The sequence below is a fragment of the Lissotriton helveticus genome, chromosome 9, assembly GCF_964261635.1.
Source record: "Lissotriton helveticus chromosome 9, aLisHel1.1, whole genome shotgun sequence".
NCBI lineage: Eukaryota > Metazoa > Chordata > Amphibia > Caudata > Salamandridae > Lissotriton > Lissotriton helveticus.
Genome location: NC_136070.1, coordinates 202658191 through 202671920, shown reverse-complemented (window position 1 = coordinate 202671920; position 13730 = coordinate 202658191).

Sequence of the window (13730 nt, the reverse complement as noted above, 5' to 3'; positions counted from 1 at the left end):
TTAGAGATAATAAAAACAGTAGGGCTGGGCGACATTGCCTCCATGTACCGAACTTTTTTAAAAGTGGTTTGATCCATCTAGACCTCTCCAACATATAACATTTACAAAAACAGATAACATGCAGAGTAGATTGGGTAGACAAGTTGTCACACGGGCATTTACAGAGATTTCTACCCCAATCATTTACTTTAGGGAATGAGGTTAGACGGAAAAAGACATCGAACCTGAAACGTGTTAAAAGATACCGGTCAAAGCCTTCCAGGCACCAAATCAAATAAGGCTGGATAGTATAGGTAGCTAGGGTGAGTTGATGCTGAATGACAAGATTTTTGTTCATTTCCACACCTAGTCTCAGGGATTCAACATGGTACCAACACAACTGCTTCAGGTCTTTTCTAGTAATATTGAACAGTGAGTCTGGCTGGTGGTAGTACTCCGGTTTACCTAAATCCCTTGTGAATTTCAATATATACTTCAGCCATGGAATCTTACTGACTTTGTCCAACCCCATACAATCCGCAATAATGTCTCTATTTAACAACAGATCAGGGGTAGTCCAGATTCGATGCCAAAGCAAAAGAGGTTGCATGCTAATTAAATCACTCACATATGTAATGCCCAGCTCTGCATGACAATTAAAAACAGGGGAACTTGCCGGGATAGCCAGGATAAATCTTAAAAAAGCATTCTCTACCTTTTGTATAGTAATACAATTGCCAATTACCCAAATACCCGCTCCATAAATAGCTGTGCTAATGCATTTGGCATTATAAATTTTCAAAAAATTTCTGGCGGTCTTTTTCCCATCTTTTTGGAGAATGACATAAGTGCAGCAGTGGCTCTCTTGAACATCATCGTCCTATTTCTGATAGCTGGCCCCCAGGACCCGGTTTCTTCAAGTACTATGCCCAGGTAAGAGAAAGATTTAGTAGAAGCGATTTTTTCCTTCCCAACACATAATCGACACTCTTTATTCCTGGGTCTTCCACACGTCATTACAAAAGTTTTGGACACATTAAGTTTGAGGCCCCTGCTATCCATAAACTTCAAGTATGCGTTCAGGGCCGCTTGTAAACCAATTTGAGTCCGTGACATAATGACGGCGTCATCTGCGTACAAGAGGGAGACAATGGGTTGGTTCTTAACTTGCGGGGAGTCACGTACTTCAGCCACTAGTTCCTTTTCTAGGTCGTTGGTATACAGGTTAAAAAGAAATGGGGCGAGTACGCACCCTTGCCTCACACCCCGCATGACATGGAAGGGCTTAGTGTATTCACCCTTAGTGCCAAACCTCACTTTGACCCTAGCGCTAGCATATAATTGTCTTATGAAGGAGATTAGTACTTCGTCCACCTTCATGTCTCTCAGAATCTGCCACAGACGATCATGAATGACACAATCAAACGCAGCGCTTAAATCAACAAACACTGCGTAGAGTTTGCCATCCTTTGCTTGTGTGTATTTTCCCAGGAGTAATGTAAAATTTAACACCTGTTCTGTTGTGCCCCGTCCCTCCCTAACCCATATTGCACAGGAGATAGGATATTGGTCTCTTCCGCCCATTGTTGCAAACGGTTCAAAACTACCCTCCCTGTAATTTTCATAGAAGAATCCAGGAGGGATATGGGACGATAACAGGAGGGATTCTCCCTGTCCCCTTTCTTGAATATGGGGATGATTATTGATTCTGCCCAAGTATCTATAAAGCCCAGTTCACAGCTAGCATCAAGTACACGCTTAAGAAGTGGAGACCAAAGGTCGATCTGATGTTTAAAAAGATCGATGGGGATGCCATCAGCGCCCGGGGCCTTATTGCCCTTACTCTGATCAATGGCGTTTTGGATTTCAGTTAGTGTCACCTCTAGGGCAATTGGCAGAAAACCAGCTTCCCCAGGTCCCTTTATCTTACTCCCGCTGTCTACCAATTTATGGACACCACCCGGATTGTAGACTTCGGCAAATAAATCTATCCATGCATCTTCTGTTATTGCCACTTCCAGACTGCCCTTATCTCCCAAATAAAAAAATGGGGCCTTAACAGCTGCCCAGAAAGCAGAACCATCCCTGCTTATGGAGGCCTCATGGAGGTTTGCCCAGGCTTCATTCTTTATATTCCGTTTACGTAATTTTCGCGCCAGATTATAACTACGCCTGCACTGAGTAATTTCCCCCTGATTTCTTGGCTTTTTACTCAACGCCCTGTTTAATTGGGTGTGGGTTTGGGTGCATGTCGAGTCAAACCACCCGTAACTAGGCGGATTCCGTTCTCGAGTGGGACGGAAAAGAATCATTTTAATTATCCTGGTGATCTCTAAGAAAGAGTCCTTCACCTCCAAGTTTAAGTCCTCGTCCTGTAGGCATCTATTAATAGGTAATAATGCTTTCTTTATTATATTCCCATTGGTAATCTCGGGATTAGTCTGGGACCATCTAAGAGCGTACCCATTTTGTCTGCTTAAAGTACAGTTACTAGTCCAGACAAGTCTTTCAATCAAATTGCAATCCTTGTATACAGGGAACTGAATACCAAAGCCAAGTGGGAGATGGTCACTAACCCCAAGTATATGTGTTGAGAAATCAGTTATCCAACTTGAGTGGGAGTTAGAAATGGTGATAAAATCTATCAGAGTATTATGACCTCTCCCAACATAAGTGGGACTAAACTCTACCGGGGGCCTACACAGCATATTAATAAAACCCATATCAAATGAGGCCATCAAATCGTTAAAAGAGTCTCCCCTGTTGTGATGGTCGAAATGGGGTTGATTCTCTGATTTATAAGCTTCCTGATCACCGCATCCGCTCTGATAGTGCTTACAAAGGTGCTGATTAAAATCACCTCCCCATATCAAAATGGAATCCCTTAACAAAAACTTAATTCACTAGGGATGGTTAGGAACACAGTCCATACCTCACACAACATCCATTCGAACCATGACTCACACATACATATAGCAAACATCCATGCAGAGCTAAGTATGCTCTTGATCTTCTCTTTATATTCTTCTACGTTTTAAACTTTCTCTTATTTGTTTATCATTTAGGCTAGGTGTATCTTTCTTGGACGGATGTTGCCTGCTATCTGCAATTTGTTTTCTCTAGCTTTCCCAGCAGTTAATTTGTTCATCATAAAAAAAATTCCATTTGCACCTTGCATGGAATAATCGGCGAGGCGAGTGAATGGTTTTAATTGCTTGGTTTGGATGAATTTAGGGTGGCAGGAACTGCTAGTCTTTGTGTCCACAATTTGGGGTGTTAAAAACTGGTGATTTTCTTTCTAATCAATATTCATTCTTGACTTCAGGGTCTAAAGCAATACATCCACTCTGCAAAGGGTGTTAATCACTGTTAACATATTATATAGAATTAATTCTACAGGGGAATAATGGAAATCTGGAAACAAATTAGAACGTGTTTAGCAATTTTTTATGTAACCATTTAAATAAAATGCTGTGTATTCTAATCCTAGCTTTGACATTTTACCAAAAATCCTATATGCTGGGAAAGTCACTCCACTGTCTGTGCTTCAAATTGCAGATATGTATTAAAATAATATTCCTCTACTGCTCCTTCCTACCATTGCTGGTTTCTCTAAAGTGCCCTCAAGTGTATTCTGGTACAGGTGTACACAACTTGTTTTTGCACTTTGTGCTCCTTAATCTTAATCACTTATATGTGGTGGACAAGATTTTCACGTCCTACCCATTACACCTGAATGCACCAATTAACTGAGACAAGAATGCTTAAAACCCGGGGACCAAGCGAAGGTCAAAATTACTTCATATGGTCACAGTTTCATCCTTTCCTGTCAAAGGCAACAGGCCCTGCCACACAAATGGGGTACCATGTTTATCATATGTTTTGGAAAGTTAGGTGACAGAATTCTTGAGGATCCCCACAGATCAGAACTTTCCATCATAGAACGTGAATTAAATGTATGGTGATCCATGCAAGTCACACCATCCTGGACTCTCCTAGTTTTCAGAAAAGTCTTCAATTAGTGTGATTCCCTTAGTGGTAGTCAAGCCTCTGCTCAAATATTACAGTCAGTTGCATTGCTGAAATGCAAAACTTTCAAAACCATGTAAAAAACCTTCATGTGCACATTGCGTTTGGGGCCTTTCATGTTGCAGGCGATATGTCCAGCGAGACAATTGGATTACCAGTTTTATCAGGAGACTTTTGGGAATACACAATAAAAGAACATACGCTATTATCAATTAAATGTCTCTCTATTTTCGACTTTTAAACATAACACAGTGTGCAAGAAAGAATATGTTTTGTAAAATGCCCTCCGAGCCATATGATAGTATAGGTAAACCTAAATTCAGGTAAGGTTTGTACAGATAAACACAATTAATAAACTCTTTATCTTGAGCTCATTAAAAATACATGGATTCCCTTCATACCCATTTGTGGTACTCAGTGAAGTGTGATTAGAAGCTGCAGCTCAAGTGTTGGGTCATGGTAGCCTTTGTTTTAGACAACCAACAAACACTACGTGCATGATTCACAAAGGTATTTTACACTTGTAAGTAATTTACACTTTTGAGTAAGTTTGACATTTTTGTGTCTCTTATCCGAAGTGATTTGTCTCCACATTACTCAAATCCAGCCCTTCAAAATCACCAAGAACCTCTGACTTGCTTTTTGTACAGTTCTTTCCTTTTATGTTGACTCAGACAGAGAAAAGGATTGATCTACAGAATTGGGTAGTTTCTGAAATTTCCTTACGTTTTTGAAATGTGAAGAGGAGAAGATGACTAGACTAGGATGTACTTTCATTGACCATTTCTCTATTTTGTTCTGAATGCCAATTTTATTTGTTTGCAACACAGATATGATGTTAGTTCTCACAACCTTGATGATGACCATCTCGAAAACAGATTTAGTAGTGATCCCCAAGTTTTATACAATACTGAGAAATTTCAGTGCTCATGACTACTACTGGAGGTTTAACTCTTGGCTCTATTTTCTGCAGTATCAGTGGCTTCACCAGCTCCCTTACTTCAATAATCAGTAAAGAACCTTCTAGGGTATGCCAGATATCTAAAGAGAACTAATCACTGCAATACATATGAAGCTAAGGCTCCTTTCTTTCCACTTATAGCATATCTCCCTAGAATTTGATCTATATCAAGAAATCTAATATGATTCTTACTCACCCCAGGTGATGGACTCTTGCAATCTCCAGTTGTCTTCCTTACCTCTGGTCACTACAGATTCATGTTGGCTTAGAAGGTTGGTTGGAAAGAATGGTAACTCTTATTGGGCTAAGGAGAATAAACCACTGTATTTCTGCAGGTTATCTGGTGTTGTACTTGCTATGCGTTTCATTTGAATTTGACTGCCGGCAAGATTACTTTCCTCTGACGCCCGGAGTAGTCTGCTGGTTATGAGTGTGTGGGTGACAGTTTTTCTGCATTCGGGGGGAATCCATTTGAAGGTTTTGCGGAGGATCCGAATGCAGCTGAAACTGGTGGAAGCGATGGAGTTGATCTGGCGGGTCATGGTGAGGGAAGAGTCTAGGATGATGCTCAGGTTCCATGCATGGTCTGTCGGAGTGGACAGGCTCCCGAGGGCGGCGGGCTACCAGTTGTTGTCCCAGGCGGAGGGTCTGAGGATGAGGACCTCAGTCTTTTGGAGTGGAGCTTCAGGCAGCTGTTTTTCATCCAGGCGGCGACGTCCTTCATTCCTTGCTGGAAATATAGTCTGGTGTCGTGTTGGGGTTCTTCATGAGGGAGAGGATGAGCTGGGTATTGCCTGCATAAGAGACTATGCTGAGCCTGTGCTGTCTGACAATGGTAGTGAGGGGGACAATGTAGATGTTGAAGAGCATGGGGCTTAGTGATGATCCTTAGGGTACTCTGCAAGTGATCTCTGTGGGTTTAGAGAGATAAGGGGGGAGTCAGATCCTTTGGGTTCTGCCGGAGACATATGAGCGGATCTAGGCAGAGGCAGTTTTACATATCCCAGCATCATGGAGTCTGGCAGCGAGAGTGCGGTGAGAGACAGTGTCGAAAGTTGCGGAGAGGTCTAGTTGGATGAGGGCCGCAGTGTGTCCCTGGTCGAGTAGCATACAATGTGGTCGGTGGCGGCAAGGAGAGCGGTCTTGGTTCTATGGTTGCTGCGGAACCCGGATTGGGAGGCATCTAGGATAGAGTTCTCTTTGATGAAGGTGGTCAGCTGGGTGTTTACGAGTCTCTCGGTGACTTTGGCTGCAATGCGGAGGAGAGAGATTGGCTGGTAGTTCTTCAAGTCTGTTGGGTTGACCGTGGTCTTCTTGAGGAGGAGTTTGACTTCCACCCACTTATGTCGTCTGGGTAGATGCCAGATTCGAAGGAGGTATTGATGATCTGTCTTAGCTCGGGTGCGATGGCGGTGGCGGCTCAGTGGTAGATGTGCGGAGGGCAGGGGTCCATGTGGGCTCCTGAGAGGGTGTTCCTCATGGTCGCCATGGTGAGTTCGATAGTGACGGGATTCTAGATAGTGATGGTCAGCTCTATGTCGATGTGGGGGTGGGTGGGCTGGTGTCTGGCGTCTGTCGCTGAAGTTGCCGCAGAAGGTCTTAATTTTCAGATGGAAGTAGGAGATGAGTTTTTTGCAGAGTTCCTGGTATGGTGTGACATCCGTGGCTTCACTGGGGGCTTGGTGAATTGTTGTATGATGTTGAAGAGTTCTTTGGTGTTCGTTGTGTTGGTGAGGATTTTGTTCTTGATGAACGTCCGCTTGGTAACTCTTATCTGCTGGCCGTATACTTTCAGGGCACTGCGGTAGCTGTTGAGGTCTTCCGTGGTTTTCCGGTTTTGCCAGGCTTTCTTGAGGTGTCTGCAGGATCGCCTGGTTTCTTGGAGTTTGGTGGTAAGCCAGGCGTCTTTCAAGGGGTGGTGTTTTCTGGGGTGGCGGACGGGTGCGAGCTTGTCGGCGCATCTGGAGATCTACCATTAAAATTCCTTGGCTGTGGATTTGGCATCAGTCTTGGCGGAGGGAGGGTCTAGGTGGAGGATGGTTTTTAGGTGCTCCTCTGTGATCTTATTCCAGTTTCTTTGTGGTGGCTGTGCAGCGAGTTTGGGTCCTGTGGTGGGGTTGAAGGTGAAGTGTATGCAGTGGTGGTCCATCCAGAGGGGCTGTGAGGTGTGGCTGAAGTGGATTTTTGACCCTCCTGCGAAGATGGGGTCCAGGGTGTGGCTGGCTCTGTGGGTGGGGGTTGTGATGAGCTGCTTCAGTCCGAGGTTGGAGAGGTTGTCGAGGAGGGTGGTGGAGTCGGGGTCGCTGCGGTTGTTGAGGTAGAAATTGAGGTCTCTGAGAAGGATGTAGTCCATAGAGGTGATGACTTGGGGTATGAGGAGGTCGGCAATGGTGGTTGATGACTAGGTGCGAGGTCCCAGGGGTCTGTAGGCGAGGGTGCCGCGTAGTGTTGTCCTTGGGCTGGTCTGGATTTGGAAATGGAGGTGTTCTGTATTTTTGTGGGGGTCGTTCGTGTTTGAGGTGGAGAGTCAAAGGGAGGTCTTGTGTGTGGTGGCGTGCGTCCCCCCGGGGTTAGGGGGAGGTCCCTTCTCTTGTATCCATCGGGGATGGTGATGTTTGCCAGAGGTGGTGTTTGTCCAGGTTTTGGTGAAGAGGGCAACGTCAGGCAAGAGGGTGTCGAGCAGGTCCCAGATCTCTATGGCGTGCCTGTGAAGGGAACGTATGTTGAGGAGGATGCATGTTAGGGCTTCAGTAGTGCGGGCATCCAAGGAGTCTCCAGCGGTCATGGGTGCGCTGTTGATGATGAAGGATTGTCGACAATGTCTGCAAGAGAACTGTCTTCGGGTGGTGTCGGGTGTGGCCCTTTGGCAGTCGCTGTGTCTTCCGGGGTTGAATGCATGAAGGGCGTAGGTGTTGTATCGGCGGGGTTCCGTAGATCAAGGGTTTCTGGTGCTGGCTGCGGTCAGGTCACGGATGGGGGCAGACGGACTTGCTCTTCGGCGCGCTAGGGGGCACCGCTGCGTGTGTCCACTGCGCTGCAGTGGTCGCCACTGAGTAGGGGAGGGGGGGCCGGACTACAGGAAGGGAGGCGGGAGCAGAGCTGTGTCAGGGGGAGGGGCCACAGGCACAGCAGCGATGGGAAAAGTACAGTAAACCAACACACAGTGGTAAACAAAATTCTACAGAGTAAACATCAAGGAACACAGAATGCCAGTAATATTACGAACAACATTGAGGAGGAGAAAAGAAAGAGTTGGCAGTGGGGAGAATACCTGTGGCGCTGGGACGGGCTGTGGCGTGAACACTGCTCAAGGAAGGGCTCTGCACCGGGGCGACGTGGCGGTGAGGCGGCACTGCTGCGGAGTGCTGGCCTGGACCAGAGGTCCAGTATAATGGAGGGAGACGCAGTTGATCTTAGTCAGTGCAGGGGGCTCGACCATCGTAAAGGTTTTTACAAATAGCTCATAAATTTCGGTCTAAACCACTATATTTTTCCAAATCTCTGACCATTTTAGGTTTCTATTATTATTTGAAATCACAATTGGTGCTTTAATCAAAGTAGCCCAAAGGTTTGATTTCAGGAAAAAGTTACAATTAGTTTAGCACTTAAGGCCTGGTGGTCACTATCTGATCTAGAAGCAAGCTCCACATCTATTAAAAGCAGCCATTAAGCCAGGTCCCACAAAAAATAATCTATGCTGCCTCTAATCAACCTTCTTATAAAGGTTGGGTGAAGCAGATCTTCTATCACCCATAGTGCAACCCTCCTTGGGCTTATTTAGGAAAGCTCTACTGCCGTTCTGGGTATTCTGCATGCTCCCTGTCTTCTTCCTCCCCAAGTGCCCCACTTATTCTTTGATGCTAAGATTCCCTCTACTTCCTTGATCAGCTCATTAATGTCGTCCAGTTTGCAATATTTTTGCTAAATGCCTAGGATGTTTTTTAAGTCCTCCTGCTTCTGATGGCTTGTTAGTCACCTTCTTTTCACCATATTTATGGAAGTCCCTTGCTTTTTAGGCCAAATTCAGGTTAGTATAAGCACAAACTATTCTAATTAAGGCAGATAATTATTTTTAGCACTAATGTGGATTGTGGCCTAAAGGCTAGAGCAGTCGACCTCAAAGCGGAGGAACAAGGTTTGAGTCTTGGCTGGGACGTTCAACATCCTGTGATTCTGGGCAAATCACTTAATCTCCCAGTGCCTAACAAAATGATTTTGTTTGTCTGTAACACAACTAGTGCTCATGTAAAGTGATCTGATACCTTCAGGTCGAATTTGCGATATTTTAAACACGCAAAAAAATACAGAGATTATCAAGATATTAAGGATAGAGAGTCCCAATCAAATACCATTTTCCCTCATTAAAGTGTGTTTGCGACCCCATGGGCCTACCAGGAGGAGTGCGAGCAAGCTTCCTTCAAAACTTCAAGTGAGCCAATGTGTCAATGGAACATGACTGGATGCGGGTGCATCTTTAATTAAAGAATGACTCTGCCAATTTCAACAGTAGTTATGATTAGAGTCAAGGAGCCATGGAAGGTGCCCAGCCTGGCCTCCTCTGGGCGCTGGTAGGCGCAGAAAGGCCTGCTCTTAGCCCGGGTGCATCCCACGAACATCCTGTGCATCAGGGCTGTGAGATCATTTAAGTAAGCTGAATTGCACACAGCTGAATATGCAGCAAGGTGGGCATTGAGTTCTCCAGCAGCTGGGCAGTGAACCGACTCACCCCCTGCAAGCTTGGCGTGAACCTGGCCAGCAGATATAGACAGTTACCCAATGTTAGCAGGAGCAAAACAGTGGCAAGGCTCCCCAGAGCAATATTGCAGCACAGTCAGAGATATGCGCATCCCCTGCTCATTGGGGCTGAGGGCCATTTAAGTAAGCTAAATTAAACACAGCTGAAGATGCAGCAAAGAGTGCTGGGCAATAAAGTTCCCAGTGGCTGAGCTTTACAGCGGATGACCCTGCAAGGCCGGCGTCTTCCTGGTCAGTAGATGTCGACAATTCCCCAATTTAATCCGGAGCAGAAGATAAACGATGGCAAGGCTATGCACTGCAATATTGCGGCCAAGTCAGAGAACTTGTGTTTCCCCCATGTAGCAGGGCTGTGGATCTATTTACATAAGCTGAATTGCTCACAGCTGAACATGCAGCAAGGGGTTCAGGACGTTGAAGTCCTCAGCAAAAGAGCAGTGCAGCGCATGGGCATCGAAAGACATGATTTCAGGGGGGGTATCATTTTAAAGTTATCCATCATCCAACTCTTTTTGACAGCGTCAAAGGGCAGGGGTAAAGTCATTATCACATAAAGCGCAGGCATGCAAATGGTTGAGAAACCTGATGCAAAAGCGTAATAGAAAGATCAAGCTGCCATTGTCTGATTAGCATTTTCTAATATGCTTTTAAGTTAACACTATTGCATGCACCACATTATTCATACACACGTGATCAAGGCACTATTATAAAATAATAAAAATAAAAAAAGCATGTAGAATCTGCATCCAGTGTTAAAATGCATAAATGTTTGACAATTAAAATATATGACAAATGTATTTACTTTGAAAATCTATTTACCTAAATATATTAAAATAAGTAACATTAAATATATTAACTTAAATGTATGCACATAAATAACTACTGTTCTTAACCTAATTGGAAAATGGCACGTACTGGGCCAAATTTGCAAAGGTAAGCTGAGAAAAAAGTCTAGATGTACAACTTTCAGTATTCACAAAGGGCATTTACAAGTAGTAAAGTTAGACTTTTGTCTCAGTTAATCTTCAATTTTGGTCTTAAATTTAACTGAGACCGAAAGTCCTTAGTCTACTGCTTTCTCCTCCCTTCCCCCCTGTTTTTCTGAGTGCTATCTCCTGCTTTTGCCTAATTTTTTACTGCTTTCTCCTTCCTTTCCCCTGTTTTTCAGAGTGCTTTTTCCGGCATTTGCCAAATTTTTTACTGCTTTCTTTTTCCTTTCTCCCACCCTTGCTGTGTTTGGTGCCATACTAGTGCAGTATAACACTACAGTACCCATAGTTTTACGTTACACTTTCAAAATCCACCAGCCAATGACCCCCATGGAGTTGGTTCTTTTTCCCTCACAAATAATAACAATGCGGCTCATTTGTGTGGGAATTCTCCCAATCTGAATATGCAGTGTGATAAAATCCAGGGGGGCAAGTGCCCTCCTTTACAGCCACCACAGATGCCCATGGTACAGCGGCTAACCCCCTGCAAGGCCAGCATGATCCTGGCCAGTAGATGTAGACAGTTTCCCAATTTCAGTAGGAGCAAAATGATAGCAAGGCGCCCTAGTGCAATATTGCAGCAAAGTCAACAAACTCATGCTTCCCCCTCTGCTTAGAGTTATCCTTTTCAGAATTACTCTTCAGTTGTGGTTTATAAGATTTGGCTTCCAAATTAACTCTACCTAGGGTTGTATAAGTCTGCTTTATAATTGTATGTATTAAGTAGGTTGGGAATGTGCCTTTCCAGTCTATTTGCTAAAATCTTTGCAAACATGTTTGCTTCCAAATTCAATAAAGAGATGGGACAGAAGTGTTTGAGATCGGAATGGTCTTTGCCTTCCTTAGATATAACTATTATAGTGGCTTTGGCAGCCATACCAGAAACTTTGCCATACAAAACATAATGGTCAAAAATCTTCTCAAGATATTTACTGGTCGATGAAGTAAACATTTTATGAAAGGCAATGGGCTAACCTTCCCGACCAGGAGCTTTCCTAGAATGAGTAGCTCTAATAGCCTAAATAATCTCTTCAACTTCAATTGGTTTACATAAATTGACTTTGTCGCCAACTGCTTTAGTAGAAATACTAAGAGTACTGTGGAATTGTTGACAAATTAGCTTAGAACAATGCCTTTGTGGGGTATATCATTTTTCATAGAAATCTCAAAAAATATTAAGAATTTCTTGGGTATGAAACTTTTTCAAACCATTTTTATCAGTAATGTGGTTAATTTGTGTAGTGGGCCAGGTATCTGGGGCATTGCAGATGTAGAAGAAATTCAACTTTGTAAAAATACTTTCATTTGCTATCTGCTGGCGGTCCCCAGCTCTACCGCTACTTTTAGTTGTCATAGGGAACTTGGTCTCCCATACATTTCTGACATCATTAGAATTAATCCCCTCCTATTGTGGCATAGGTATCTATGGAGGCAGGTTTTATTAGAGATGTCATTTTTGATTGTGTTAAATTGGACAGGGTGGCTAATATACCATGGATTAGCTATATAAAAAGAATGTTCCATGATATTGGCCATGAGGAATACTTTGAATCTCCAAACAGCATGGAAATGATATTTAAAAAAACGTTAAAAGCATATTGCCTGAACCACCTAGAAAATAAGCGTTGGTTTACAGTCAGAGAGAAGAAAACAGTTATGAACAACCATCTTATGACAAGATGCTTAGGGATACAACCCTATCTGGTACAGGTGCAAGAGTAGTTTCTGTCGTATGCTTCTAGCTCGTTTTCATTGTGGTTCTTATTTTAGAATGATTACTTTCCCAGAACCTAATGACTGGTCAAAAAATCTGCCCTTATGCCCCTGTGATGGTATTTCAACACAATCAACCTTGCACTGTATACTGTTTTGTAAATATTATGTTTTTCCGAGGAAAAAGTTTTTGTTAGAACTGGCTATTTCTGGTAGGCTAAGGCTGACGCCAAAGCCAGGCAGAAACCACCATTCTAGTCAGGGCAAGGGAGTCACACGCCAAGATAACCCTTGCTCACCCCCTGGTAGCTTGGCACGAGCAGTAAGGCTAAACTCAGAGGCAATGTGTAAAGCATTTGCGCCAGCACACAACAGCAACAACATACTAGGCACACCACAAAAGAAACTCCACACAAGGTTATTATAAAGTAACTTTTGTATTGTAAAAACACATCAGATAGTATCACACAATATACATGGTGCCAACTGGCATGGGCAATATTCACAAGGGATTATTTACAGGACAGGGCCACATGGGCCACTGTCAGAATCAACACTTTTAGAAATTAGAATAAATATAGCACAAAATAACATTTATAAATCACATCCAGTAACTACTGGGAACAGGTAAGTACCACCTACGCAACCCTAAACACCTTAGGAGAATGTCACGCAGGGAACCAGGACCTTACTAGGACCACCTGTACTAAAAAGAACAACCACCTAAGTATCACAAAGCATTTAGGGGTATAAGCACAACACATTACACATGATGCATGAAAACACATTCAGCGGTGTAGTAAAGGGAAACACATGATGCCTAAAAACATTCAGAGGTGTAAGACAAGGGAAACACATGATGCATAAACCTACACATTCAGCGGTGTTCAGAACAGAGCACATGATGCAATAAAATACATTCAGAGGTGCAGCGCAAGAAGACACATGATGCCTAGAAACATTCAGAGGTGCCAGAACAATACAATAGCGCAAAAATCACATGATGCCTAACAACATTCAGAGGTGCAGGAATAACACATGATGCAAGAAAACACATTCAGAGGTGCAATAACCATACAATTGCGCAAAACTTACATAAGCCACCACCTGTGGCAGTCTCTAGGCCAACTGGCCTTGTTGGGGCTAAGACGCCCTGTGTCCAAAAGTCAGGGGCCTAAACGGTGCAGGTGCCCACTACTTGCTGGGCACCTGTGGACAATCCCAAGCGCCTAAACGGTGCAGCTGCCCACTAATTGCTGGGCAGCTGGGAATCCTCAGAAAACTGCGATAGGGCCCTCACTGAC